This window comes from Rhinoraja longicauda, chromosome 10 (genome assembly GCF_053455715.1).
Source record: "Rhinoraja longicauda isolate Sanriku21f chromosome 10, sRhiLon1.1, whole genome shotgun sequence".
Classification (NCBI taxonomy): Eukaryota; Metazoa; Chordata; class Chondrichthyes; order Rajiformes; family Arhynchobatidae; genus Rhinoraja; species Rhinoraja longicauda.
Window position 1 is genome coordinate 38,356,231 of NC_135962.1, and position 6,000 is coordinate 38,362,230.

Consider the following 6,000-nt stretch of genomic DNA (forward strand, 5'->3'; position numbering starts at 1 on the left):
ACTCGACGAGCTGACCTATTTCCATGCTGTGTCTCTAAACTAAAAGGTTACTCCAGCACTTTGTGTCCTAAACTAAAGTAACCTTGATTTGTCCGAAACTGTCACATGCTGTTATTCCCAACTTGTCCCTGAATGCCTATGACTCTTGACTCTACACAATCACTATATTGTAGCTGCTAATGACGATAACAAAGAGATATGGTGGTGCCAGTCTCCACAGTGCTGTGGTGTGCTGGTCCCTCCTCATCCAGTGTAAAGGCAACATTAGAACTTGTATAAATTGACTATTGTGGGTGTTTATGATTCAATGCAAACACTTGGGGCTCATTTATTTATCTGCAGAAAATGACCCATTGTTGCACAATGAGAAGGCATTCATGGATGGATATCCACAACAAGCTGAGGCTTCTTGTGGCAATGAAAGAAGCTCTTCAGCTCGATTATTGGACTCACAATTCAGTCAAACAATATGATGTGTAGGATTAAATCAGTGCCTCATGTTGGTGATTTGGTAATCCAATCCAACTATCAGCTATAAACATCAGGAGAATAACAATTGACAGCAGGCAGAACTTAGCTGACTGGGGTTTCAATGTTATTGAAGTCAGCTGCCTGTGAATTCCAGAAATCTCTCCATCTAATGGATTGGAGTAAGCCTGAAATTCGACTCTGGACGTTCAGTTCCATTTCTCTACCTGATTGGGAGGACCCAACATGAATTCCTATGGGTTGTTATCTCTCTGAGTCTTTTCCGTGTATAATTTCCCAAAAGATTCCCCTTTGTGCAACAGTTACGTTCCCTGGTGCACATTCAACTTGAAAATGGAACAGATTGATTAAAACGATAAAAGCCAATTAGCCATTTAAAAACAGAAGTCTTCATTAATTAGCTGGTTTGCAACACTCCCTGTTAATTCATTCAATTATTTGGGTAACGCTCTACACAGTTCAACGGAATTTACCATTAAATGTTTAAAAATTGCATTCACCTCATTGGGCACTCTAGATGTGCAAATCCAGTCAAGTAATCAGAACTGGCTTATTGATCAATATTTCATTTCAAAACTATTTGTTCTTCAGAACTGCTAACACATCACAGGATGCATGCTTTTTGAATTTAAAAAGGTGCCAACAGAAGATGCAGTCACGATTCAATTTGAGTTAAGAAGAATTTTGAAGTAGCTACATTTTCTTCAATAAAATGGTGGAACGGCATTGTAAATAAGTCATGTGATTTAACGGTATGCAAAAATAGCATGTATAGTTACTAATTAAATGCTATTAATGGGCAGCAAATCCTTGTCTTTTTTTTCTTTCTGACTGACGCACTCATGCATATTTTCTGCTATGATTAAAAAAGCACTGGTCTATACAACCATTCTATATTGTGGTCTCGACAGCTTTCAAAAGTCATTTCAGTATTGCACTTGCAATTTTATTCTACTGTTCGGGTATTTTGGCTCTGTTGGTTTAGAGAATTGTTTTATAATAATTGATAAGAACTTGACCATGAAAAATATTTTTACAGAAAGATTCGGCAGCCTTCTCCACGGTTTATATAGCTGACAGAAGAATATAGTTTGTGCCTGGGATCTGTAGCACAAGATTTTAAAAGCATTATGAAATTATGTGGTTCAAATTCTCCACCTGACTAAATGAATTACAGTGAAATCATTCAACCCTCAGTGAGAGGAGCGAGCCAGCCTACACGTTGTGTTATCCACAAGATTTCCAATTAAAGGCACTGGGTTTCACGAACATTTATCACAGGTATAATTCCCAACAGATGTTGACAATATCAGGACTGTGAATGACAGGCACACCTTGTAATCTCATCCAACAAGCCAAGTGGGCATTAAAACAAAATCAGATCAATCAATGATTTTTTCTTTTGCAGTAAAACATTAAAAGCAGTGAAGGAAAAGGTAAATTTACCTTTCACGATGAACTGAAGGCAGATATTCAGTCTCCTTTTTGTCAAATGGGTGGACTGTGGGGGAGAATCCAAGCTCAGCAGTTGTGCAGCCAGCAACCCAGGGAGACCAGTCCACACCCAGCTTTGTCTTCAGTCATCACAGCCTACAGGAAGCAGCAGATCTCTTACTTCCTCCTCTTTCTGCCTGCTGTAACTTCCCCCTCTGCTCTCTCCCTCATTCAGCCCCTCTCCCTGCGTGCCCTGAACACTCTCCTCCCCCCTCGACCTCTCAGTGTTCCTCGACAGAGACCCCACAGCGCTGAATGGGGAATTCACTGGCTGACTTCTGGGCTTCACGTGAAGTAACCAGCGAAATTTGGTCTGAAGCTAAGCGTGCAGCATGTTGGAAACATTCTGAGGATCTGCGTCCTTCCTGCCCACCAACAGACCCACCCCAGATGACTATCTACACCTCCTGTTAGCTGCTGTTGTGAAGGGGTTGTCTTCTAATTAAGGTGATCTGACCAGCAGCCCCAGGAAAGGCAGTCCATGTGCAAAACCGGACCTATTGTACATTGGTGCCTGTCTACACCCAATCTCACTCCATCGATCCACCTCTCGGCTGTGCAGTGTTTGTGTGAGGGGAGCAGTGGGCTGCAATAAAATGGATTTCCCTGGTGCTGCCATGGCAACTGTGAATGACTGATTTCCTGTGTTGTTTATGTTAATGTGGCAATACTGCTGTTGTACAGAGGAGTGAGAGAGAGAGAGAGAGAGAGCATTCAATAGTCAGAGTCTAATCCCTTCCAGAGAGAGAGAAAAGAACAGAATCCCTTTCTTTCTTCCTGCATCCCGGGAGGTATACAAGATCGTGAGAGGCATGGGTAAAGCGAACATTCACATTCTTTTTTCCAGGGTAGAGGAATCTAAGACTAGAAGGCAGGGTCTTAAGGTGAGAGGGGAGAGATTTAAGAGGGAGCACAGGGGCAACTTTTTCTCTCAGAGGCAAGTCCATATCTGGAATAAGCTGCCAGAGGAAGTGAAAGAAGCGGATACAATTATGACTTTTAAAAGACATTTGGACAGATATATGGACAGGAAGGGTTTACAGGGGGATGGGCTAAATGGAGGCAAATGGGACTAACCCTGTATGGTTACTTGGTTGGCGTGGACAAGGTGGGCTGCAGGGCCCAACTAGGTGCTACACAGCTCCATGACTCTATAACTCTCTATGACTTCAAACTCTGTTACAGTTTCATCTTTCGCCCTACCTTGATTAAACTTTTAAGCAGCTCTGTCTCAGAATGGGTTTACGCTGTTAAATCACGGATAGAATCCTGAAGCCTACATCCTATCTATGAATAAAATATATATGAATAAAATATAATGAGACATCAATCAATATACAATGAACAGTGTCAATAGTTTAGATCATTGGCCACAGGGTCCTTTTCTTTCGAAAGTGCCTTCATTCATACGAGACATTAAACTGAGACCTTGTCTGCCTGTTCAAATGGGCAGTTGACACCAAATTTGAACAGAGAGTTCTCCCGATGCTTTGACTGCATTCTCGTAATCTGTCCCATTTGCAAGAGTTAAGATTCATGAGTATTTAATTGCCATATGTACCCACATCAGAAAAGTGAAATTCTTACTTGCTGCAGCTTACAGGCATGAAATACAATAACATACAGATCATATATAATAATCAAAAATTCAATAAATATATAACAGTAATACTAGGTAACCGCAATACTGCAGGCGGGACAGGGATGATTGGCTGATCCCAGTGTATAGGGAGTTGCAGTAGTCTAGGCGGGAGGAAATGAAAGCGTGAATGATTTTTTCAGTGTCGTCGAATTGGAGGAAAGGTTTGATTTTATCTATGGTACGAAGTTGGAAGAAGCTGGCTTTTACCACAGCGTTGACTTGCTTGTCAAATTTTAATGCAGAGTCAAATATCACGCCGAGGTTTTTGACATGCGGTTTGACTAGGCAGGATAGGCTTCCAAGACTGCCTGTTATCGATTTGATGGAGTCGGGGGGGGGGGGGGGGGGGGGGGGGGGTTGGCGAATAGGATGATCTCAGACTTGCTCTCGTTTAATTGGAGGAAGTTCTGTGCCATCCAACATTTTATGTCCTCAAGGCAGTGTAAGAGGCTGTTTAAATTTGACTGGTTGTTCGGTTTCAGGGGGAGGTAAAGCTGAGTGTCATCGGCATAGCAGTGGAAAGAAATGCCGTGCCTTTGAATGATTTGGCCAAGGGGGAGCATGTATAGAGAGAAGAGAATGGGGCCTAGGATGGAGCCTTGTGGAACTCCGCAGGAGAGGCTAGCTGGAGAAGAGGAATAACTGCCTATGTTGATGGTGAAACTCCTATCTTTGAGGTAGGAAACGAACCAGCTCAGGGCAGTGCCATCAATGCCAACCGCGTACCGGAGACGGTCAATGAGGATGGTGTGGTCCACTGTATCGAACGCTGCGCTGAGGTCGAGAAGGAGCAGGATTGCACAGTCGCCGGTGTCGATGGCGAGAAGCAGGTCGTTGTGTACCTTCAACAAGGCAGACTCTGTGCTGTGGTGGGCTCTGAAACCTGACTGGAAACTTTCCAGGATGGTGTTTTGGTGTAGGTAGGACACTAATTGGTTTAGAATTGCCTTTTCAAGGACTTTTGACAGGAATGGCAGTTTGGAAATGGGCCTGTAGTTGCTAGGCAAGGTGGGGTCTAGGTTAGGTGACATCCTGGTGAATCTCTTCTGCACCCTTTCCGACTTGAAGACATCCTTCCTGGGTGAGCAGAACTGCACAAAACTCCAGGTCTGGTTTCAGCAATGACTTGTACAGTTGCACCATGGTGTCCCAACTTTTGTACTCAATAGCATTCCCATGGAAGCAAGCATGATGGATTGATATGTAGCTTGATAGGTCTTTGGTCAACATTTGGACTATTGCATGCAGTTCTGATCACCCCATTACAGGCAGGATGTGGAGACTTTGGAAAGAGGTCAGAGGGGGTTTACCAGATGGTGTTGGGATTAACAGGTATTAGCTACAGGTTGAGGTCATACAGACTTTGATTGTTTTCTCTGGAATGCCGGCAGTTGTGGGGAGACCTGAAAGAAATGTGTAAAATTATGAGAGCATAGATCGGGTAGACAGTCAGAACCTTTTTTCCAGGCTGGAACTATTGACTGCAAGAGGACAAAGCTTTAAAGTGAAAGGGGCAAAGTTTAAAGGAGATGTGTGGGGCAAGCATGTCTACACAGAGAGTGGTGGGTGCCTGGAACGTACTGCCAGAGGTAGTGGTGGAGGCAGATAGGATTGTGCATTTAAGAAATCTTTAGGCAGGGAATGGATGGATATGGTTTATGTGCAGGCAGATAAGAGTTAATTTTGGCATTATATTTGGCACAGACACTGTGGACCCAAGGACCTATTTTTATGTTGTTCAGTTCCGTGCTTTATGTTCTATTGGATTCAAAATGAAAGGTGTTATGACTAAACATTGAAGCTTATATCTCATATTTTTGCAGAAAGAGTGGAAAGAAGAGATGTCCTCAGGTGCAGTGGGTTGCAGGAGAGCTCTTTAAAACATCTGGTTGGACTTTTGCATCTAATGATGTACTTTTATAGGGTGGACACTGTTACTGTGTGAGGGATGTGACCGTGTACTTGCTCAGATCAAGCTGCCGTAAACAGCAATGACCACATATTCCATTTTCCTATTCGTTAAAGGGAAATAATTATTGTCCAAGTCACAGGAGATCATTAAGTAGCTTTCTTCAAAATAGTGTCATGGGAATGTTTGCCCCCTCATCTGAGAGAGTAGATAAGGTCTTAATTTAGTATCACTTCTGAAAGACAGCTTCGTACATGTGTGCTTGTGCTATGGCGAGTCCGAAAACTTGTTGGTTGTAGAAGAAGTTTATTGCAGCCGCAATATTCGAATACAGAGTTAAACAACAAGGTAAAGGACAACCATCAAAAACTTACTGTCTTCTTCGAAGACTTCGCCGAACTGAACATTTCGGGCGCCAAAAGCGCACATGATCACGCTGGCCAATCAGCGATGTCGCTCCCTGGAC

At 43.1% G+C, this 6,000-nt stretch overlaps 1 protein-coding gene across 1 annotated transcript in view; it reads right to left on the bottom strand.

The window, feature by feature from the left end:
- LOC144597383 (guanine nucleotide-binding protein G(I)/G(S)/G(O) subunit gamma-2) overlaps window positions 1-2,561 on the bottom strand; it is a 45,981-nt gene extending 43,420 nt beyond the window's left edge. Inside the window, exon 1 of the mRNA XM_078406696.1 lies at window positions 1,936-2,561. The gene's annotated coding sequence lies outside the window, so the exon portion shown is untranslated. The remainder of the gene's footprint in view (window positions 1-1,935) is intronic.
- Window positions 2,562-6,000: the final 3,439 nt, after the last annotated feature.